Here is a 25,318-nt window from a genome sequence, read left to right as displayed (position 1 = left end):
GGAGGACCGTGCCTGTCAAGAAGCAGCCCATTAGTTTTAAGCCCTGATCAATTTATGTATTTTTAATTCACCTTTAACAATTTGCTTACATCAAAGAACCTAAGATGACCAGTGGCTAACCATAAAGGTTTGAAGAAACTCAGTTTACTCAAGCTTAATATTTTATGAGATCAATTTAATCAGCTGTGAAGTTACAACATTTCTTCCTCCTCAACAGGTGAGGAAAAAAATTCCTAGCTCTCTTCAATGCTCCATAAAAGTTTAATATAGTTGCTTTTGGAGCACCCACTTGCCTTCCTATCAGTAGTACAAACAATTAAAGGAAAAACAGTGGCACTGTTCTTGTTCTGGTTTAAATATGACATTTATAAAAATAACAAGAAAAATCAATGATAGTCCCACCTTTTCAGAACTGTTTTGCTTTTTGAACAGGATCACCACTGTTACAAATTAAACAAAGACCGTTAGAATCTCTGATCCTATCAATGGAAAAAGGATTTTTCTTAAATTATGGTTTCACTTACAGCTCATGCTGCCATACATTAAACAAGAAGCCATGAATCCCTTCACTGTGAGTGAGATATTTCATTCTCTATATCCTAAAGATCAAGCTGTAAGAGCTTCAACTATCAAATTTCACCACATTCAGCCACTAACATCAAAAAGAAGAGGAAACTCTCAGGACACCAGTTCTAGCTCAGGTCTGTCGCAGAAGCTTTGCTTCTAGATGGAATTCTGAATTCACATCTACACCAAGTTTTTCCTTAAAGAAAAGTGCTGAGATTAACCTCAGATTTGACACCTTCCCTAGGATGGTATTTTTGTAAGAGCTTAGCCTACTTTAGGTATCTTATAAAGTAAAAGGAAAGCCTTGCATCTTCTTATGTTACAGATTCTTCCACTCTTTGAACTCACCGAATGTCTGGACCATTGAGCCCAGAAAGTCTTAGACAAAGATGGAAAGCAGTAGTGCCCTTGATAAGCAGTACTTTGAAAGGTTTTGTGCTTGTTTGTGTGTTGTTATTCTTCAAATCTTCTTCTAAAGAAAGAAAGATTTAACTAGTAACTCAGAAAGTTGATTCATTGGTTCGAGAAAAATACCCAAAAGCCAGGAAATACCCAAAAACAGAGAAAAGCCACTCTTCTATACTCTTAAACCTTATGCTACTAACAAGCTATAAGCTACAAATATAAATCTCACAGGTAAAGAAAAAAAAAAAAAGAAAGGAAAAGAAAATACCTCTGGTTGAAGAGAAGAAAGGACAACCATTCCAGCCTATATCACTATAAGGTGCCCCTACATCATCTGTGAGTCTCTCCTTTATAGCCTCTGAGTCCTCATCGTTCACTTGCTGGCTTTTTGCACCTGGTTTCCTCATTTTGCACCTGGTTTCCTCATTGGAAACCAGCGACAATGTCTGCCCACAGGTGTGGGTATTTTCTTGTCTGGGCTTTGCCTGCTCTTTAAGAAAGCATGCGAATGCATGGTCAGAAGAAAGATAAATGAGAAAGGAAGCTAAAGCTGCTGTAGGGAAATTGCAGCCTTCACATACTCATTATCACAGAGAAACAAGAAAGACAAAATGATGGTGTGATCCTGATCTTTAAAGAAAAGAAAATCGAAACTCCCAAATTCAAGCAGCATCCTACAGGAACATGCTACCCTGTCATCACACTAAAATATTACATATGTTCTCCTGAAAAGTGCTTTTGAACAATAAGAAAAGGAGAAATGAAAGGGTTCAATGAAAGCTGGGGAAATTAAAAAACTGTCACAGAAAAGACTGATCATACAGTCTGTGGGTTTGTTTGTTTGTTTTGTTTTGTGCTTTACATGTATTTTCCAAACTGTCTTCAAAACAAAGCTGCTTTAAAACAGAATAGTTTTACACTTTGACAGTTTTAGTGGTGGTCAGTGCAGGTGCCAAGCTGTGGAGGAAAATTAACCCAGCTCTAACCCACTTGTTGGAAGCTCAGATTACTTGCAACTCACCTTGTTTAAACTACTGAGGATATCAACCTACAGTTTTTGCCAGATTTGACCTACATTTGCATCAGAAACAGTTTCTTCTGCTGGGTGTGATCACATGCACAGTAGCTTTTGGAGTTTATACTCCATCTGAAGCTACTGCCATGAACAGTTCATCCAGGACAGTCCTGGAGAAGGCTGGGCATAGTGCCCAGCTTACTTGTCCGCCCCACATGGTCAAAGCAATAGGGTCTAAGGGACTGGTGTGGATATCAAACATCAGCATGTTGTTGAGGCCTCTACATCTATTCAAAGGGCTTCAGGTAGCTAGGATTTACGAATTCCAAGGGAGACGTACATATGGCCATTACAATGCCTTCTGGCACACCATGCACCTTGGAGACATCCAGGACTCAATTCACAAGTTAGACTACATCCAGCCTTTGTGTGTTAAGTCGTTGCTACTTTATATACACATAATTTTTAATATAATAAAAATATAATAATTTATATATATATATATATATTTGTGGGTGGGAAAGAAAATAATGTAATACCTTTTTTTTTTTCCTTTCTTTTTTTTTTTTTTTTTTTTTTTTTTCTGATTTTTATTCAACAGGAGTTTTTACTCTTGCAGAAGACACTTTTCTGCCTCCAGCATTGTATTTGCTATTTCAAATACAGGTAAGTGCTCTTCTTTTTCAGTTTTCTTGGCACTCTTACTAAAGACTTTAGAATGAAAAATAAATTAATATGATGCAGCATAACACAGTGTTTCAGACTTATTTCAGCATTTCCCCCAGCAGCCCTGGGGTGCGGTCCCTGGGCTGAGGCCACACACCGCACCAGGCTAAAGCAGTGCGAGTCCTCGCTTCTTGGAACAGAGCTATCTTTACATACTGAGAATTTCAATTTGTTTTAAAGGCCCTGCATCAGCCTCCAGAGAAGATAAGTTTTATCAGTCCAGTGTCAGCAAATTGATAAAGAAGGGCACAGGACTGTTCCAGCACAAGCCCAACACTGAGGCTTGCTTAGTGGTGCAGTCAAGTGCTTCAGCAGCTGATGACTGCAAACGGAAGCTTAATGGGGTGAATACGAAGGAAGAATTAGAATAAATGCCACCTTTTGGAAGAGAAAGCAAGTGGCTAAACAGCTTGGGTGAGACAGGAAAGGAGACATAGAGCAGAGAAGCAGCTCTGCAAAGCACGGCTGGATTTCAAGTTACTGTTGAGTCATTGTCAGGCAGTATGATGACACTTCTGCCTGGATGGCTGCCTGCACATCCGCAGGTGCTACAGGAAAAAAACACACAGTCCCTCTTGCAAGATCTGATCTACTTCAGAAAGAGGTTGTTTTCTGGTCTCCTGAGTAAAACCGTTTTCAATTAAGGCTTTCCCATTAGAATATGTCACCCCAATTACTTCTACCACGTATACTAAACCCGAGGCTGATAAACCTTCATGCTTTAGCAGGATAAGAGTAATCATCTGGAAAAGTTTATACCAGATAATGGAGAAGGAAAAGATTTTGTCCTTCTGTATTTAACCCAACTACAAAGGCTTGGAAGCAATTTTGCAGTGGTGGCAAGTGAACTGGACCATGAGAGTACTGTGTGGACTCCCATCACACCAAACAGTACCCTGTTTGTGGGAATATGAGAGGAGAACCAGCACATGTGGCTCCGTACCTCCTCCTTGCCAAGTCGGACAGCCCAAAGAGACCACTGGGAGTGAGTCCAACAGACTGACCCCTGAAGCTGGCCTGATCTGAAGGAAGGGCTGAGCTTGCTTTGAAGGCCACGTGCCAGCCAGGTAGGAGAATTCCCACTGTCTCTGCTGGAGGAAGCTGTGATTTGGTGTGAGGAATGAAGGGTCAGACTGCTCAAGGGATAGCCCAGGAGAAACCAGGAGATTGGTGGTATGGGAGAGGAATGTGAGAAGTCTGACCCTCCCATACCTCAATGAGCCTCACAGACAAAATGTTAGAGCTGGGACATGGTGCTGGATTTGTGCAGCAGCCCAGAGCAGAGGTTGTGGCATGACCTGAGAAGTGAGCATGAAACCCAACTGCACACCAACAATGGGGCACGTAGGCTCTGGCTGTGTCTGGCCATGATGCAGCTAGGACCAATAGGCAGGATGTAAGTAGCAGAGTACCTTTTAGGCCATTTTTCTCCCAGTGGTCTTCTTGTAGAGAGTGCATGATGAATGCGAATAACCATAAGCCAAGAAGTGAACAGACCTTTGTGCAGCTTGAGGGCCGTCCATGAAGATAATGGGCCAAATTTTAGTATAAATGAATGCTTCAGTAGACTTCTTCATACTTAGCCAACAGAAAATATTTGGCTGCTGTCTCTGGCACTGATGGTAGGGATAGTGCCAGCTGGTGTTCTGATAAGGCAGCTACTAACAGATTTCACCATCAAACAACTCTCACTGAAATCTGTCTACTCAGAGATGCCTGGGTAGACAATATGCATTAGTCAGAAAAGAGGAATTTCTTTGCTGTAAGAGAGGAATGGAAAGCACATCATTTCTACACAGTTGAAAGGCAATGGGTACCGCTCTGTGCTGACTGCTCTTCCTCATCTCGAAATGCAGCGGCAGGGATGCTGTCTTGTCTTAGCAGCATTGAGGAGTGTTTGGTAATTATAAATATCTGTCAGACCTTTGGAGTCAATATTTGTAGGTAGATACCTGACTGCATTTTGAAAGCAACAGATCATACTCGCCACGTTTTAAAATGGATTAAAAACCAAATATGAATTAAGAGACTAAAGTCAAGTCCTTATTAACTACAATTTTAATACCATTTGCCTTGACACAAAGGTAGAACTGCATTCAAATCACTTCCAGTTTTTGATTTTTATTTTTTGCCACTTGTATGACTAACTGAAACTTAGTGAGATGTGTCTGAATATTTGAGAAGAGAACTACGGCTTACATACTGATGCTCAGGTAATACACAGGAATTCTTTTTAGTGGCCAAGTTTATGCAGCTAATTCCTCACATTCAGCATCGACTGTACAATAATCCTTTTGACAAATGAGGAAAGAGGCAGAGTGCTGCTGAGCATAAAATGCGTTATTGCCTTGCACAGATCTAGGACATGTAGATGAGTGAGGATTAATAGTTGCAATTAGAAATGTAAGAGCAGACTGTAGATTGTGAAAATAATTAGCAGGTTCTGCAAAGAATTTCCAGCCTCACAAAAATGTTTTAGTGCAGGATATGTTTCAAATGGAAACAATAAAAGAAACTCAGCCACGCTCTTCTCATAAGGACACATTTGGGATTGTTAGGCCAGGGTTTGAAAGCTTGCTGGCTCCTTGACAAAGATGGCTCAATGTTTGCAGCCAGCCAGACACCATGGCCCATGCCCCCATTTGTCAGGAGTGCTCAGTTTCAGCAGAGACTCTGCAGATTCAGAGACCTGCAGTAAGGTGGAGAACTTGGCAAAACGAGCAGTACAGAAGCAGCCAAATGTACCGGCCATGCTGAAGCAGCCTGGCAAGAAGCGGTGCTGGCAGGGAGGCTGAGCTGCAGGGCACTGGAGCTGCGCTGATCCACGCCAAGGTGCCACCAGAGCCCCCGAGCTGCTGTCCTTTACAGATCAGCCGCTCTGCAGCTGCATCCCAGGTGGGCTGTCTTTGGGATTGAAATAACTAAAATGCTATTTAAAAGATCATGAATCATGCTTGCTCAGCAACAGAAAACAAGTCTAACTTGCCTTTCTTTTCTCTACTTGAAGGTAATAAGTGCCTGGAGTCTGCAATCTCTTAAGAAACTGCAGTCTACAATTTATCTTTCCAGAAAGCTCTCTTCTCATGGCTCTCTTTTCACAGTTTCCACAAGACAAAGACAGTAAAGGTACCCCGAGAAACACACTTGAGAACATCCAGGGTGAGTTTCAGATGTAATAGTAAAATGATAGCTCATTGCCAGCAATTTCACTGGGTTAAACCTTGCTTCTGGCCAGGGGACAACATCCCCTACAGGTATGGTTGGAAGGGAAAAGCCTTTGCAAAGTTTGCAACTCTCTAACTTGTTGATGAATAAAAAAATTCTGTCAGGAGAGAAGCGTATAATGATCAAGAACAATGAAACGGTAACAATGCGTCTTGCCAATCAATAAGAACGCTTTCTTTGTAAGAACATGTTCTTTATTTATAGATCAGGTAGCTTCCGCAGAAGAGGGGATTTAACAGTTTTCAGTCTGGTGTTGGAGAAAGACTAAATGATGATGTGAAATTACCTGGAACACTTAATCGGAGATCAAAAGGGTGTTTTTTCTTTTTCTTTTTTTTTTTTTTTTTTTTTGTAAGTACAGCTTTAAAAATTGTATTATTCCAATATAATTCCCATTGTTGCTGTCAGTGTGGAGTGTCTAAGTGCCTAATATATCTAACGCAGATGTGCCAAAGGGCTACAATTAAATCACTCTGCACTCATCTTCTGGTACCAATCAACTTTTTCTTCTCTTAATGAACAGACACATGCTGTTTTATACAGACTCTGATTGACTGGTTGATATGAAAACATAATGTGGCAGGAGCTGGTGAAAAATGTTCGTTATTCTCTCTGTTTGGAACTGCAATAGAAGTGAGTAATTGTTTCTGATTGCAGCAGCCACTCTCGTGCTGGCTGATGAGAACTATGGTGCTGGCACAGAGGTTGTGTGACACCTCCATAGACATCAAAGCATTCCCAATACACTTTATTTTAAATGCAGAGCACTGCTTTGAATCAGTATTTTTCTACTACCTGGTCCATAGATGTCATTTTCTATCCTGTGCAGATTTCAGAATAGCCCTAATTCAATATTATAGCTCAGAAAAATGAGCCAGGGAGAGGCAAAGCAACTTTCTCAGCATCTTTAGGTAGCAGAGCCAAAATAACCAGTGCAGGAGCTCCTGTCAGACTTGGTATACAATTCAGGAAACTTACATTCCAGACTGATCTCAGTGCTAGAAAAAGATGAAATTTTCCTGAACTCTATCAATTATGTTGCATCAGAAACGAAGGCTGGTGATAGGACTGGGTGAGGAAGTAATCTCTAATCTGATGAAAATCACCTCCTCACCTCCTCAGTATCTCTGCTCTGTAGAGACAGCAATGAGCAGTACCCCTGTCCTACCAGTCTACAATCTTTGTGGTCTCTGAGGCCTGGGCAAACCCATCCTGTTTCTGTGTTGCTCTTAACACCTTGGTAGAAAGCTGAGTTGGCCTGAGAAAAAGGGCATCTACAGACAGCTGAAACAGAGCACATCACCAAAACAAGCTGGGTTGCTACATGCTGGGTAGAAAACTGTAGGAAAACACATTGCTGTTGTAGCATATGAAGACTGTTGATGCGGGAGCGCATTACGTGTTTTGGAGGGAAGAATGCAGTCAATTATGTCCCAAATGCACAATGATATTGCACCCAAATTCATTCTTTGGAAATAGCTGGGACTTTTGGCTACTTCTAGAATTAACATCTTAAATAGCGGATATGGTGAAAAACAAATGGATTCTGATTTGGGCTGAATATGAAGGCTGCCATTTCCTACGTGGATGGCTTGGTAGCATGGTGCCTGGGCTCAGCACGCCCATGTGAGTGCAGCAGATGCCCAGGTAGGTGCGCTCTGCTGCCCCAGAGCAGAATTTGCTTCCCACGTACACCAAGACTCTCCCACTAAGAGCAAACAGCGTGTGCTGTTCCTGAACTAAGCAAAAGGCTGAAAAACAACAACAAAAGCAAACCACACCTTTTCACCATGAAAGAGCATGAAACAAAGCATGGAAATTGAATTGTCTGAGTGTGTACATTTTGGTTACAAGTACTTAACTTTCCCTTCCTAAACAATAATAATAAACTTTCCTCGAGCAAAGCACTCAGAACAAGAGCCAGAATCAAATTACAAACCTGTGCCTTTTGTAAAGGGATTAAAAAAAATCCCACTTACAATTGTCACTTGACAATCAGTGGTTCCCATAAAGGCATATTTAATACTATGTTGCAATGACAGAATTGCATTACATTTCTCAGTAGATAATCATCGTTTTAAATTAGTTTAAAATATCGCTGTGCTCTTTAGTGGTCTTTGCAAGTTTAACCACATTTTTTTGGTGTTGATTTTTGTAAATCTATTTTTGTTTGTTGGTGGGGACTGCTGAGTTTTGTGTAGATATTTAAGCCCAAGACGGCGTCTTAGCTTAGCCATCTGTGAAAACAAAAACCTTGTAGAAATATAGCTTTGAATAAATGAAGCACTGAGGGAATTTCATACTTGATATAAATAATTGCAGCTATAGCTTGTTGCTATGCAGTTAAGAAAAACATCTCTTATCCTTGCTGAAGACCCATTTCTTTAAAAGGTTTCACTTTTAAACATGGAGACAATGAAACATTAATATTTTTCCATCTTCCATTTCAAGTGTGTGTGTGAGATCAATGCCTTGCTGTCTGTTCTGATAAAAATGAATGTAAAGGCTCTGGAGAGGCAGCGGCTGATGCTTACCAGCACCAATGCTTTCCACGCACAGAGCCTCAGCCAAAGGCCAGCAGGGCTCAACACCGAGGTGATTTATGGAAGGGCCAAGCATGAGAAGGCTCTTTCCATTTCAGGTGGGTAAATGGGAGCTGTAGGGTAGGCAGGTGGCATTTACTGTGTATGCAAGAAAAGTCACTTTAAAATGAACACATGGAAAAAAAAACACTGAGTGAGGGCACAGAAGAAAAAAAAAAAAGGAAGCAAAGGCTGTGCTATCAGCAGCAGGTTTTTGTGCTTTTTTCCCCATTTCAGCCCTTGAGAACTGGCATATTTTATTTCAGGGCAATACTTGTACAGGAGGGCTGGTTTAAGTACCTGCCCTCCCACAGTTCACCATGACAATGTATTTAACCATGACCATGTATTTAACTGAGCCATGAGCTCCAGCTCCAAAGCTGAGCAAAGCACATGCTGGACACAATCCTCAGAAGCCACAGCCTCGACTCCTCAGTGACTAAAGCTCCTCCGTGATGCCCACCCTGAAGGCACAGAGCCGGGGCCATCAGGTGCCTGTTGCAGGGCTTGGGGCTCACCGGGGCAGCAGCAGCTCTGCCTTTTCTACCCCAAAACCGTGAAAATGCTTGACCAATATCAAGCAACTCCCTCTCCACATGCCACTTCCATTTCAAGCCTGAGAATGACTATCAGACTATCACCTGTGTGATAAATACATAAAACTAGTATTATTAGAAGCTATTAGTATAAACTATTAGAAGCTATTATATTCCCATCTGTTCTGTGCTTATTGGAGCAAATTTCTTCCCCAATTTCTCCACTTCAAGCCCCAAAGAACCTTTTCTCAATGTCCTTTTGGACCTCCCTAACACTGCACGAGGTTTCACACAGGTCCACAGCTCTTAGGGAGGTCGCAGCTCCCTGCCTGCGTACTGGGGAGCAGATCTGGATACATGCATGGATATGTGTAGGGAAAATAGCAAAACCAAAAGATTTCTTCAGCCCCAAGGAAAGCTCAACATTTTTTTTGCCTTCTGCTTGTCATGCTTTCCCGAGGAAAAAAAAAAACAAAAACACAAAAACATTGGACTTTCTTGGCTGAAAGCTGTCATCTCCAATGAAAAGCTGATTATACAGTGGAAGTAAATAATAAAAGCATGATTCTGTCTGGTTGCCTGGGCTAAATTCATGAAAAACTCAGTTTGCGCTCAATAATTTCCTCATGAATAGCAGTGTTTTCTTAAGGAAATAGTGACAATTTGCCTTGGACCAAATTAGTGAAGATATAATCTGTCTTCACACTGAAGATGTCAAATTTGCATGCAAATAATCATGGCATGAAAACTGGTGGTGTCATGTGGCTTTAATGATGGTTTGCAGGAAAAACACCAAGCGAACAAACACCTGCTCTACGGCTTCTGTGGGTTGCCAGCGTATTATTACTGGTTCTGACCTTCTAATTGCCTCTTTATTTTCTGCTCCTGGCTGCACGGTGAATAACACGAGAGCTCTTTCAACTCCTACGTGTCCCCCCCCGCGCTCCCTCCTTCCTCCCATCTCTCTTGGAAAACAAACTACCAATTTAATGACTAACTAGCTTGTGCTCTCTGAAGAGTTTCCCCAGCTTTTGTAGGAACGGGGAGCCTTGAACATTTTGCAAGTGGAAATCAGGATCTGCTGGGGCAGGGGCAAAACCCCGCGGGGCCACCGGGCTGGCAGCTGGAGGGTCCCCGCCGTGCGCTGGGGGCCGCTGCAGTTGTCACCCGCTGCCAGGCGATGTCACCCTTGTCCCGTGCTAAAGCGACCAGGGGCTAATTTGTCAGACAGACCGCCAGGGCTGCCCGGAGCCTTGCTTCTTGCTCCCCTGCACGGGTCCCTTCCCCGTGGGCACCGGGAGGTCCCCAGCACTGAGAGGTGGCAGGGAGAAGGCTTCATTTTCCGGGGAGCTAAATACCCCGGCTTTCCTGGCACATCATCTGCGCCGCACAGCATTACAACTTCCATCCCAAATCATTCAGGGACAGGTGGCCTTCGTCAGCGCTTAGAAACTGCCCTCCTGCCAAACTTTCAAGAGGATTGCATGCAACTTGTGTCCTCCCCGAGGTGGAAGGGAACTGAGGGTTAGCCCTGCAGGGAATACTGCCACCCTCATCTGTTCCACAAGGACTGCAGAGATGCAGATAAAGCAGGCGAGCGTAGGAAGCGTGGCCTTATTGAGGCATATAAATATGCCTTGGATTAATAGCTGTTTATTAAAGCAGGTTATAAAACACATTTTCAAAGTTCAGATGAGTGACCATCTCAGCCATTAACATCCCTGGCAAATACTTAGATCAAAGTTTTATGACCTCTATTACGGCAGATAGTGCTACCTGAAAATGTCCACTTTTAAAGTTTTATTACTGTCAAATTCCTTATTTAGACCAGTGATTTGACATTCTTGCATGAGCGAACATTAAAGATTTTGCCTTTTTAACCTCCTAATCCTGCTGCATAAATCATTTACAACCGATTTTGTCCTATGTGTCTTTTTGGTGTTATTGGGTTCTTATCTTTCATTCCAGTCTAGGTTTCCGATTTAATATATTAAAAACTTCAGTTCAGTTTTGCTGTCCTTATTAAGATACAAAAGAAATAGAAGCTTATAAAGTGCAGAAAGAAAAGCACAATATATAATATATGCTTAAAGAAAATGAAAAAGGTTTAGTTTAAAGGGAAGGAAGATTATGCACCCCTCTCCTGTGGCACCCCTTTACGACTGCTGTACAAATGCAGAGAATTACTTTGTGCAAGCACAAACTGTGCTCTCCCTTAGCCGCCTTCGCTCAGATGCTGAGGTCAAGCCCCGTGCCCTGGGTCTGCCCAAGGGCTCCCCAGCAAAACCTGCCTCTGCAGGGTGGACCTGGAAACCTCCATGGGGACCTGCTAGCAGGATCAGAGTCTGGAAGGATGTGGATGCTCAAGCATAAAACCCTCCTCTACTACCCCATCTTGCCTTCTCCTTCAAGTACTTACCCTATAGCTGCATGAAAATGTAAAAGCAAAGCCCATTCCCTCAGCAGAAAAACAGCAACAAAACACCCACCCTAAAAATAGGGTAATATAGGGTAAATATAGCGTACTTCTATAAGTAATAGAATTATTTATAAATAACAAATAAGCCTGGTATGTGGGGAGTGGCCTCTGTTACAGGTTTTCTCATGACAAAGAGGGACTGACAGCTAGAAGGCTCAAAAGTTATGGGAAAACTCAAGGGACCATATTGGTTGGGCAGGGTCTGTATTCAAGGCTCTGGCTACACCCCTGGTAACAGTACGACAGAATATCAGGCTACCACGTTAGCTGACAAAAGGCAGCTCTGATCCTTCAGGAGGGTACACCCAAGAAGCCTAATGGATGGGTGAACCTGCAACAACAGCAAGATCACACTGCAAATTAAATATTCATCCAGTACAGAATTAGACGCTTGAGTCACTACTGGACACAGAAAGAGAGGTGATTAAAAATACATATTTTTTGAACAAAGATGAAAGGTATAGCATAGAGAGATTTTATCCATATTTAAATGAAATCAATCTGCTTTAAATAAAAAAGATCTTGTTCATGCCTGAAGTGTATCTGCAATTACATGAATTTGAAAATCAAGTAGTCTTCCTACTCTATCCCAGGGAGGCAGATATAAAAGAAATCTCAATATATACACATCTCAGACCCTGTATGTCTGTTTGATGACTTGGCTGCACCATGCTCGAGGACCCCAGTAGCAGATGGAAAGAGTAAGAGTGAGCAAACTCATATTCCATTTCCTATTTACCTGCCTATGTATGTATAAAGCATAAACCAGACACAAACAGTAACTGAAGCAATACTCTGTGGCTTAGTATCAGGTATAAATACTTTTTTAGTTGAAAATAATTTTTATTCAGGCTGAAGGGAATGAGGCACCAAATGGTCTTTTTGGCACTTACAGCTGAAACAATAAAGCCCTGACCAAGGTGCAGTGCAGGATGAGGAGCGGGCAGCTGGGTGCCCCTGGAAGAAAATCACAGCATTGCTTTGCTAGCCACGGCACTAGCACACAGCCACCCCAACACTGGCTCATGTGCTTTTCCAAGATGTCTCATTAAGAAGGTCAAGGAATAACCAGGGATCTGCCAAAACTTCACCTGAGCTTTTCAGGTTATTTTCAGATTTGGGCTTCGACCAAACAAAAAAAACAAACCTGGAGCACAGCTGGGTGACTCTCATCACCAACCTCCAGAGACCCCAGTCCCTCTGCGTGGTCATCATGGGACAGCTCTGTCCTGAGTTTCAGCTTCCCCAGAAGGAACATGCCCTGAAACCCAACTGTGATCCCATCCAAAGAATGGGACTCAACCAGCATCATAAAGCTTCTGGCTCAGGGTGGTAAAATCCTCACAGGTCCGGCTGTGATGTGCTGCTGTAATTAATCCCTGGTTCGGCTGCCAGTTATTGCAGATGCTCTTCTGCAGACAGAACAGGATTTTTCCCCCTATTTATTTTTCTGCAAGTTCCCTGACCTGGAAACCTGACATTTTCTGGTTCACACTTATGCACATTTCATCTTTTCTTGAATCCTGTTTAGGATCTGTACTGACAGCAAAATGGCACAAAAAATAGAGTCTGCACCCACCCAGAGGAAATACGAACATCACAGCCTTGTGAGAATGCTCAGCCCCAGTTATTTCTCCTCTGCTACCTAAATTCATTTTTTTCCAGCATCCATTTTAAGTTATTGCTTTTCTGCACAACATTTTTACATGCTGCCCGGCTCCACAACTGCTCTTTCAGTGCAGCAAATTAAAAGATTTGCCCTGTTGCAACATTCTTTAATATGGACAGAAACTAGCATTAGTTTTTCCTTGCTTCTTGAAAAAAAAATGGCAAAAAGATAGGAGGAACATACTCTAGCAGCTGACAAGCCTGCCTCTGCTTAGAGAATTGCAGAAACTGCCAAAGATTACTGGATTTGTGCGAGAATAATACCTATGTACCGCTGCCAAGGTCAATCAGCCCTGTGCACTGCTGGCAAATGCAAGTTTGTTACATAAGTAATGGCCAGCGGCAATCAACCTTAAATTTGGCATACACTTCTCCCCCCTCCCCTCCTTAGCCCCAAATGTTAAAGGAAAAATATATTAAACTTGTTATGCCTTAAGCTATTTTTCCTCACTTGTTTATTTTCTACTTCTCTTCCAGCTCAAGATGCTCACATCTCTGGCTAAAGCTCAGTATTCGATGAGGGCATGGTGATGTTCTCATCTTCTTTGCAGAGTGCTGGGATTTCATCCCATCGGTGGCATGGAAATGCCAGTAAGAAAGCTCATGAAAATGAGCACTTTGTTGTTTAAGGTGGGTCGTTGCAATGTAATCCTCCCACTTCATCATGCATATGCATTTCTTCTGTCCACCCTGTGCCAAAAACTGGTATTTCATATTCTTACTGAGCATAGCTGTTGTTTACAGTGGATACCACCACAGACTGGGATAGACTGCCCCTTCTAAAGCCATTACCTGGTCTAAACAGAGAGGCAGGAATTGTGTGCACACCTACCACTTGCAAGGGAGCAACACACACAGGGCTGAAATGGAACTCCTGGACCAGGGATGGGTACCCGGGATCGCTCAGCACCATTAGGGCCTCACACCATCCCCACCAACCGTTTCTGAACTGTGCATTTTCCCTCCCCGGAGATGAAAAGTCACAAATAAACAGCAGAGCTAGTGAAAAAGTGGTTAACAGGAGATTTAGCAGAAGAATAGGAGAATGTGGCAATAAGCCCCCACCATTTCTTACATTATCTGAGAGCTGTTCAGCCACGAATTGTCTGTAATAATTAGCATGAGAATATCTCCTTGATGACATTCATACTGCATAAAAGGGTCTGCATTTCCTCCATCAAAGTGCATATTTATGAACTGAATCTCCGAAAGACGGAGCCTTTGATAGTATTATTTTAATATTTTTTCGCATATGATTTAGAAGTTTAAACTTCAAGAAGCCCTAATAATAAAAAAGACTATCAGATTTCTGCTAGTCACCTCAGTTTCTAGTAAACACAAACATATATATGGGAGTCACTGCTTAAATATGAAAGTGATAGACTGTATGAGATAGAAAGACATGAATAAATTTTCTTTCTTTCTTTCTTTAATGATCCTGTGAATAGTGACTAGAAAAACCCAGCCTTGAATGCTGAAGCCATTACTTGGCATATGGTTTTCTCATTTCCCATCTATTCCTTGACCCCGGTGACAGCCTGTTCTAAGCCACACTGAAAAAACTCTTCCTGTGGAAGTCTGCACATGTGTATGCTTCTGTTCCTTCATTGCTCTATCCTTCTTGTTTTATACCCCTGATTATTGGCATTCCTCATAACTTAAGCCTGCTTCAGAACCAGGCCCATGAAGGGCAGGACTGCAAGACTCACCTCTTCATTAGGAAGTCAGCATGAGTACTGCTGGTACATAAGTTAGACCTGCTGTCACCAGCCCATTTTGAGGGCACGGCTTGCTTAGATTTGGGCAACAGCAGTCCCTCTTCTCAAGTGAAAAACTTTATGGAGATTTTTTTCAACAGAGCCTGCTCAGAGCTGACAGACTGGTCGCTTGGTTCATTCACTGCAGTCCTGATGTTACTTGGCTTTTGTTTCAGCACCTTGAAAACTGAAAACCCTGAAGTCTGAAAGACAGCTGATAGTTGATTTCTGAAGTGTTTGTAGAGAAAATACTCCCTGTTATTATTCTCCTTTTGGCAAAAAGGGGCAAGCATGTGAGTTATCCCAGGCTTGGACAACTCAGCCCCAAAAAGGGATCTGTGAAGGACATGGGTGTATGAGGCTGTGTGTAAGAGAAGGTGATGGGCCACCACAGCTGGTGTTGTGGGATGCCAGGACAGTTTACTCCCAAACCCAAGTGGCCCCACTATATCTTCTGCACTGCCCACCAGAAAAGAAACCCCCATCTACTCCACCTTCAGCTTCTAAGACTTTGATGCCACTGGTAAAGAGATTAACCTGACCGTGAAGGCCTGATGCGGATTTATGAACTGCAGTGTAAAACAGGTTTAGTTTCTCACTAGTTTTTAACTACTGCTAATGCAAAATTTGGAAAGTTGGAGGTGAAACCAAAAGGAAATATTTGTGTGGTACAACCTCTCTGGGAACAGAGGAGCCCTTCTGAGAGATACCCACCACAATGCTTTTTCCACTATATTCCACTGCATAAATCTTCCTATAAGCTTTCTACATAGTTACATTATTTCAAAGTTGTCAGCATTATGCAATTACAATTCCTGTAGATAAATCTGATTTCTTTTGTTAAAAAGCCCACCATTTTAAGTTGCATAATTTCAACATTTTTAGTATTTAGACAAATTCTTTGACATTTAGCACGCATCTCTAAAGCTCCGTTTTTAATACAACTTCTATATTCTATTATTTCACAATAAGTAATTTGTATTTCTTTCACGAATACATGTATTGGTACATTTTATGCATCAATAAGATAATGGCTAGTGCATTTCCTATTCTTAGGGATAAGAATGATCTGGGTAGATGCAGGCTAAATCTCCTTACTAACGAAAATAACAAATATTTGCTAAACAAATAAATATTCAAGGCATCTCAAATTTTCTGAAAACTGTACCAAAATATGGTGTACTTATATTTATGTTTCTAAATAATGGGGTGCCGCAGACACCAGTTTAATGCCCCAAGGAATTTAAAAATATTTTTGAGATTTTCCATGAAGAATTTTTCCTGGTATCCCCAATTAGCTGGTAGAAGATTTGGCAAAAAAAATAATGTATTCAGCACTGACAGCTGTTCAGAGGTATTCTGATCTTCTCCTGATAAGACACGTAGTTGAAGAATCTAAGTATGTGACTCTTAAATAAGAAGAAAAATAAATTTATAAGGTATACTTCTGATGGACATTACAGAATTTGGTTCAGAGGCATACTGAGAATATGATATGCTATTTTCATGTATCTATTTTGAGGAACATTGAGAGGTTTGAATACTACACTGCAACCCTGCCATTACTCCACCTTTTCATAAAACATAACACTGCTATCTAGAAATAACTCTTACCCCATCTGTTGCATCATAATTTCTTGGTTGAAACACCACTGGGGACCATGGAAGTGAGCTCAGGTGCTGGCCTTACTCAGAGTAATGCATAAATGTAGAACAGCCCCACTTTATTTATTTTTTCATTCTGAAACAAAATAAAAACAAATGGGTGGAATCAGTCAGAAAAGTGATAATAAGAGGAAAATGCTGATCTGTATATCTCACAGACAAACATTATGAAATGTTTTTTTCCTGATCAAAAAACAACCAAACAATTCATAAAATGCAGAAGTGTTTCAGAAAATGTTAATTCATTGCAGCCAGAAATTCTTGTGGGAACAGACATACCAGTTTTGAAGGATGGTTTTTCTTGGTCCTGAGACAAAATTTCTGATCAGAAGAAAGAATAATTGATAGTTCAGATATCCTCAGGATGTTGGGAATTCCTCCCCACTCCAAGCCTCTGTTTTGCTTCTACAAGGAAACTTAAATCTGAATCTTCCAGGTGAGCATTTTGGCTATTGTGTAATCTGTGATGGGTGAGATTTCACAAAAGAGCCTTGCAGGGCTTTAATTGCACCCTGACTTTGCACAAGATGTTTTTGGATGTCTGACAAAGTTGCTGTGACATGGAAGGATGCTTCCAAACAGCAGAGCAGGGCCGTGCTGCTGCCCACTCCTCTCTCTGCCCTGCTGCCTGCCTCCTGCTGCAAAACCAGTGAGAAACAGGAGCAAATGGGCAGTCTCATGCTAATCAGGCTATCAGAATGAAAAGTCATGCACATGAAAGGAGGAAAATAAATCCTATTACTGTTGGGATTGATTTAGAAATTGCAGTTGTTTTACTCATCATTCTTATTCATAATTCAGCTCCTCATTACAAAAGATGGAGGGGAGCATGCCCTACTTTTCTCTTTGTGATTTGACAGCACTTCCATTGAGTAGCTTTGCCAGGAGAACCACTGGTTGCTCCATGTCCCCTGCTGTGGCCTTGGACCTTCCACAACAAAAAAGGAAAGAAAAAATCTAGAAAAAAAAAGTGAGGGAAACAAAAAAAAAATGTCTGTGGCAATTACAGCACCCAGTGGCTTGCATCAGCCCTTTCCTTGATGTTTGCCTACAGGCTGGTCAGCTGACTGGATCTATTTCAACTGAAAGGAGGTTATTTGCTCTTATTAAAGACCAGAGGAAAAAAATCTAACCTCTAATGGCTGTGACTAACAGCCCAAAGTCTGCAATCTCCATGGAGCAGGAGGCTCCAGAGCATGTCAGAAAGAGACAAATGTAAGTCAAAGACATGAAACTGGACAAGGGTGGCGAAGTCTTCTCATGTACTAGCTAGTGTCCCCTGTTCCTGCTGAAGGTGTAACCTGTAGGTCTTCCTATGATGACTGGGGATGCCAATGTAATTATACATGCACACACATGATGCACACCTGTATTGGCCCTACCATCATGCAGTTACATGACATCCCACCTACTTTCACAAACCTTCCACCTGTCATGCCTCCACAAGGCTGGGCACCTCAGCACAGGCACAGTTTTGATAGCAGCACACAGGGGATGGGGATTATCTGTCAAAAAATCTGATCTCTGTTGACATATCCCTCAAGAAATGTATCAAACAGGAGCTGGGGAATTTAGTTGCCCATACAAAGCCATTCCAGCTTCCTACAATACCTTACAATGCCCTCAATAATTTCTGTAGAGTTCTTCTGTTTGCATAGCCCTGTTTCTGAAGAAATTGCTGCCTCCAATCAGTGGAAATGCTGTACCATTTCTCCAACTCATGAAGGCTTGTGGCTATCACATAGTGCCTGTGTGCTTTGGCAGATCCTTGCTGCCCCAGCAAGATGTGCTTGCTCTTGTGCCTGAACATGGCTCCGTGATTCCTTAGGACTTTGCCTGACTCTGTGCTATATTGTCACCTGGAAAGCCTTTCCTCAAAGGAGTTTATTTTCTCCTGTACCTTGACAGCCATCAACAAATATCCTCAGCTGAACAGATAGTACCACCAGGAAATATTTCCTGATTTGCAGGAAATGCCCTCCTTTCTTCTCAGATTATCGTCAGCAGTGTAGGCTCAGGCTTGCTGTCACCCACCTATGTTACTGTTGCCTGTTCTTTCTATTTGCCGAACCTTTATTTTGTACTTACTTCACCCACATTTTCCTTGAATTATAGAGCCATTCTACCTGACAATACTGCTAGTTCAGTTTCTCCCTCTCTAATTTCACACGAATGCTCCCCATACTAAGCAGGATCTATTTTTACAGGTCTTTTACTCTGTGTTGTTTTCCATTTCTTTCTCTTGTGTATTCTGGTCAAGGGAAAACAAAGAAAGAGGCAGATTTTGCTACTCATCCTGCAAAATACCTTATCCGGGAGAGAGCATGCTGTAAGAATAAAAATGCCATAAATCTGTGCTTTGACAGGGGAATGATATTTGAACTCACGGTACTGGAGTGTTTCACATAGCTCGTGTGGTCTAAACCAACAAGACAGTAGTGAACTATTAAAATGCAGTCAGTAGTACAAGTTCCTTTTTTTTTTTTTTTTTTTTTTTCTAAAGTAACGTCCACTTATTTGCTGATGCACACCAACTACCTAACTGCTTTTGACATCTCACAGCTAAGCCCAGCAATTTCACTTTGGAGCACAGTTTCCCAGGAAGGCAGAGAGAAGACTGCTCCCAGGAGCTCCTCCAACACAGAGCTTCTCTCCACCAGAAATACTTCATTGTGCTTCAGCAATCTCAGTGGCAGGATTATTTGGCACATGCACTGCAAGATCAGTTTTCTATCCAGGGCACTGCCTGACACTCAGGGCCGAAGACCAGCCCAGCGTTGATTGCAACACTGGGGAAGGCCACTGCCACAGTTAGGGCCATGACATGGAGTACTCTACTCCCTGTTTACCTTTAGCTGCTTTCTGCATGAATGCCAGCCTGCTAAAAACAAGGACCACAAAAGCTGCCTTTTGCCCACCCCTTAAGCAATTTGTTCACTGGCCAGCAGCCAACTTGCAACCATGGCCAGCGAGCTGCCCCGGTGTGCACACCATCTTGCGCCAAATGCCTAGTGCTGCATCTGCTGTATGAGACCTCATTTTTCAACTACTTCAAAAATGTGGTGGAATTAAATTCTCCTGGAAGACCTCTTTTCTTGGTCAGTTTAAATTCATGCTACAGTCTTTCCTGCCTTTCAGCTCTCTGAGGTGAGAAATTTGGAGTTGCCTGTAATAATACAGCATTGCCAAAACTGACCTCAGCTCTGAAATATTCTAGAACATCTCCAGACATGGATTTACAGGGATGGAAATAGCACGAAGCACGTTGAATCTTCCTGCACACCTCCACCCACCTGATACACATTAGCATCATCTCTTCCTACAAGCACGTTGCAGTCCAATCTTGTATTATTTCAAAGGTTTTGAGAAGACACACTACCTAGCTTACATGTGGTCTCTCCCACTCTCACCCAAATAACTGATGACACCATGTAACTGCGAGAGCACACGATCCATCATTCTTTGCAGCACCACAGGTGCACTGGCTACGCCATATGGCAACTTCTTATACTCAGGCAGCCCCTCTGCACATGCTCACAGTAAAGAATATTTATTAACCTGGGGCTGGTGTCACATGCTGATGTGCTTAAGGCAGGTCAAGTTCCGTAAGCCTCTCCCCACCTGTCACTTGTAAAGTCATGTTTTAGCCTTGGCTGACAATCAGCTGTCAGGGGTTTATGGCCTGCATATGCCAAGCATCTAGCTTTCATCTGAACTGCAGTAATAAAATTTTAAATAAAAATTAGTAGCAGCAATAAGACTTCTCTCCATTGATTCCAGCAGGCTTTGATGCTTATTTGTAATGTGGGAACATTTATTTTGGTGATTTCCAGACCAGGTAAGAGCCAGCTCCATCCTGAGCTGTTCTGTACCCTTATCGTTGATGCAGGTCCCAGAGCAAAAGTGACATCGTGAGGGCTGGCAGCATCCCTGCTCCCAACCACAAAGACGCACCGAAAGCAGTGAGACCAAAGTGTCACAGAAACCGTACGGGCAGTGCTTTAAACAGCTCTTCACTTTGCTGCAGCTTCTGTTCTTCTGGGTTTTCTTTAGGACTTGAAATAAAGAACCTTTTCAATACCTGAAGAAAGGCTTGTCCTAGGAGATTTCTTCTCTGTTTCTGCAGACTCGAGGGATTCAGAGCAGCATTAGCACAGCGTGCCTTCAACTGCTGGGCGGTGAGCTCTTGCTCCTCTCTAGAGCTCTGTCCCTGCCACAGTTAATCAGAAAGGAAAGCAATGCTTGTAGATCTGAATTTCTTCCACTGGAGACTTGCAACATTCGACGATTTTTTCAAAACTACTTTTTATGTTTATGCAGTAAAGGAGATTCAAGAGCCACTTTTTTTTTTTTTTTTTTTTTTTTCCCAGTCACCCATTGCTCATCTCCTTTAAAATTAAACTGGGCAATAACAATCATTTATTGTCTGAAGGCAACATATGCCTTCATGATTTAGGCGGCAGTCTTTTCTGTGGCTTAGGCACTGATTGCAATTCTACCAAAGCATCAAGCAAAGCAGAAAACCTGAAGAGATTTGAAACAAAAAACTACTTTTCCAGTTTATAGCAAGTCTTTACTAAGTAATATTTCCCCTTATCTTAGCCCCTGAAACCTACTAGAACTTTAAACTTTATTCCCACTTTTATTTTTAAGTGGACATTTGCTTCAACATCTTTAAAGCTATTTAAAGTTCAGATATTAAACATGAATAATTGCCTCCAGGTTTCAGTGCATGATGAAATAAAAACTGACAATGCATGTCTTCTAGTGACATTCACTCCTGCAACTATGACAGACTTGTAATTTGATGCAAATTAACTTTACTCTGGAGTAGAAGGACAAGGTTTACAGTGGCTTCAGTATCATCCTTCCTGTTGCTTTTCCTCATTGATATACATGGGGTGCAGGGCAGCAGGGGGACAGGGGCGGATGAATAGATGAAATCTGAGCACTTTTCAGTCCATTATCAGCTTGAAGCATCTGAGAGGGAAAAAAAGGAAATGGATGTCTGAGCATCTTATCACAAAGCCCTTTAGAGAGGCAATAGGAAGACAGAAGCTCGCTGATCTCCATCACTCAGAAGCCTGAGCCCGTGTTATCTCCTGAAGTGATTAGCAACGAAAGTTCAACTCCTCTCTGAAGTTCCTTTAGTCTCTTGCACTGCTCAGTGGAGAGATGTGAAACTTGTGCTTGGGAAGAAGTGCACCTGAGAAGTCTGTGCTCAGTTCGTGGACAGCACGTGCAACAGAAAAAACAATAGTGAAATGAACTGCATAAATCATGTTTTGAATTATTCATACCCTTGTGTGAACATAGTTAAAACCTGTAGGAGTTAAATGATAGCTACTGTGCCAAAGTGTTAAAAAAAAAAAAAAGTATATTTTAATGAAATATAAATATTAGATGGAATTTTACATGGAAATACTCTGGAGTCTTACACATCATTTCCAGTGAAGGAAAAGGCATATTTTTGAATCTCTTGAGGTGCCAACTCATTAATTAGCATGGATATGAAAGATACATGCTTAGACGCATCAGTCAAGCAATTATTGAGGAACTATAATTTGAGTGTATAGTCTGGCAATGATAAGTTATTTTTATGCTCATTTATATTCACTTCACTGACATTTTATTTAGCAGGATCTAAACAAGTAGAAGCAAAAACTGTTGGTGCCAAGAAGACTTGCTTTGGTGAGCAGCTTCCCACACATCAGTTCTTGACCAAGTGGCTCCTAAAGGTCACCGAGGAATTTGATTGGGACCATGGGACATTCCCATGCAGAGCACTGATGAGGCACAGAACTTGCTGCAAGACCTCCTCTTCCACCACTGTCACCCAAATTTCCTTCTGGGACGCAGGTGGAGGTTTCCCTTTGTTGTGCTCGTTCCTTGCACTGCTCATTCAACCTCTGCTCTTGGGCAGGCTGTGAGCAAACAGTTATTGAGGATGGTAGTGGTGCTGCTGTAAGAAGACAGCTCCTTTTCTTTATTTTATTTTATTTTTTTCCTTTGAGGTTTGGAAAACTACGACTTCTCACCTCTTCCAGCACCCACTCCTGCTTCAAGAAAGTCAATGTAGTGGAAGCCATAGAAGTCAGGTCAGGACCTACTCACTAAATGCTTTCTACCTAACAGCTATGTAAAAGCCCTATGAACAAAGTTGATGTCAATGACTCAGTCCGCATTTCTATCCACAGCTTTTTATCTAAAGTGGTAATGTAGCTAAAATTTAAATAAAATAATTTTGGTCTATAAAACACGTTAACATTACAACAGTCTGTTTTTTCATTAAATTTTATACACATCATAAACGTCATGCCCACCTTAGAGTTACATTTTGTATTAGTTCCTTAGAAAGAGAAGTTAGAGTGGTTGATTTGACTTATCATGATTTGTTTGCTGGACATGTTCCAATTTCCATCTAAATAGTTATTTCTTATATGACTGCATCTGAAGGACATTTGTTAAAATCATTTCCCTGTAAATGATAAACTTATTCCCTAAATGGGCCTTTCATACACAATCATCTGAAACACGGATGTGGGACGAAGGGAGCCTTCCACTCCTGTTCTCATCAAGATCAGATCCTCAGATAGAGACAATTACCTCACACGTATGACAATGCCTACATTTTCAGTGTTGATCAAGCATGCTGTAGGCTCTGTCCCATCAGAGTTATCTTCCTTTTCAGTTTCTGAAGTGATTTTCAGAACTTTACATAACTGCTCTTTAAAGTAATGCTGCTCAGCGAAGCGTAGGAATGTGCATTCCTCAGAGCTCTTAATGTTTTTAGTGTTTGGTATCGCTTACAACATGCAAGCTGAAGAGATTCTAAAACCTCAAAGGCACCTTTTGAATTCAAAACCTTCTGGGAGGCAGTCTTTTTCTTGCTGCTTTGCCATAAGAATTCAAATGACTTCTCCCATTGACTTCTTTCATTCAGCCTGTGCATTTTTCCACTCATTTATTGCAGACCAATTTCATGATCTTTTTTTTTTTTTTTTTTTTTTTTTTTGATACTGACAAATGGGAATCAAAAAGAGAGGCTTTATTACAAGGTGAAATCGAGCAAAGGTTACAAATCTTTTGCATGGCAACACAACTGGCAGCCTTGTGCATCACGGTCACACATGGGGCATCACTCTGCCCCATAATGAAAGTAGCAAGCAGAGCTTAATTTCTCTGTACTCAGATTTCTTTTGAAAGAGTCTGATAGTGTGAACATAAAACAACAGAATTTGGTCTGGTGATGCTGTGAACAGAAACGTAGCAAAAGGAAGTGTTTCCCCCCACACTTTTCAGGAACATCACACTTCCTTTTCTAAGGTACAGACTGATCTGGGGCTTCCTACTAGGAAGTCTTGTGTAGTCCTGCATTCGATTTACCAGTGGCTTGTGAGAGAGAAATGCAGTTCAGTTCAGAGAACAACAACGCAGCAAGTTGTTCACGTACAAGAAACTCCAACATCTCTGATGCATTTGTAATGTGATGAAATCCCCATAATGACCTTCATTGGACCCAGCATGTAAGTCAATACAAACAACTTTCAACTTGATGAACATTTTCCCTCTAAAAAGTAACCTTTCAGTTGTATTGCTTTTGTACTGTTTTAACCATATGCTAAATATTATAATGCCTCATCCTCATTTACCCTTCACATATTAAGGTGAAAACTCTGACCTAGTGCATTCTAATTACTTGGCTTATTAGCTTCACATTATATCAGTAATGGTGTGATAGCCAACATAATTACTAAGACTTGAAAAATTATACTTTGCTGTACTATTTCATGAACTGTGAGATGGTTCTCTCTTCTTATTAACTTTCTTATTTAATGGGTTGACCAGATTTTCATCTACCTAGACCATTGATCAAACTGATAATTTTAGATTTCAGCTGCAATTGAGAAATTGCCCCCTTAAAATGGTGAGAGATATGCTTTATATAAGAAATTAAAGGCATTTCTTCTCTGTGTTTCTTATTGGTAGGCCACTATAATTAGGTAGTTACTACATGCTGTTTGAACACCTTTTTGAACTTATAAAGCTCCATGAAATTAAGACTTTTTCCTAGAGGAAGTTACTTTGGTTCTATGTTTCTTTTATCAAAAAAAGCGGCTACTTTGGTATTTTCTAAAATACTGGTTTACCATTTTTAAGTAAAAGCTTTTTTCTTTTTTTATGGAAGAAAACAGATTTTCCATACCTTTCATTGCTTAAGTAAAACCCTAACTTTTAATCAAAACCCAGTAGGATAGGCAATTTTTCACCTGTCTAGGCTAGAAATTGAGTCTGACTCCAAAAGCTGTTCTGATTCCAAATATTTTTACCTTACAGTATGAAGATACAGAAGAGGCTGTTCTTAAAAAAAAGAAACCCCTGCTGAAGGGGGTGAGAAGGTTCCTGGAGGTAGCCACATGTCAGTGCTTAGGTGGTGGTCCTCTTTGATAAGGAAGATGGACACCATCAGGAGTAGAATGCAAGAGACAGCTGTTCTTCACACCTCGGAGTTGACTGAAAATTCCTGATTGCCTTCAAGTGCTCTTCTTTCCCTTCTGAGGACTTTGGATCAACTCCTTGACATAAAGATGTGGTCCTGTTCTCTTTTATGCAGATTGCTATATTACACCATCCTGAAAGATAAGCATGCTTGATCCCACAAGCACCAGGAGCTGTTGTGCCACCTGCTCCAG

At 41.5% G+C, this 25,318-nt stretch overlaps 1 long non-coding RNA gene across 1 annotated transcript in view; it reads right to left on the bottom strand.

Moving 5' to 3' along the window:
* The window catches only part of LOC106017808 (uncharacterized), a 498,210-nt gene that overhangs the window by 122,444 nt on the left and 350,448 nt on the right, over positions 1-25,318 (bottom strand). Inside the window, exon 5 of the long non-coding RNA XR_011810505.1 lies at positions 16,575-16,701. This is a non-coding gene — a long non-coding RNA (uncharacterized lncRNA). The remainder of the gene's footprint in view (positions 1-16,574; positions 16,702-25,318) is intronic.

Source organism: Anas platyrhynchos, chromosome 7 (genome assembly GCF_047663525.1).
Source record: "Anas platyrhynchos isolate ZD024472 breed Pekin duck chromosome 7, IASCAAS_PekinDuck_T2T, whole genome shotgun sequence".
Taxonomy (NCBI): domain Eukaryota; kingdom Metazoa; phylum Chordata; class Aves; order Anseriformes; family Anatidae; genus Anas; species Anas platyrhynchos.
The sequence above is the reverse complement of the archived record's forward strand: the minus strand, read 5'-3'. Positions and strand labels throughout refer to the sequence as shown.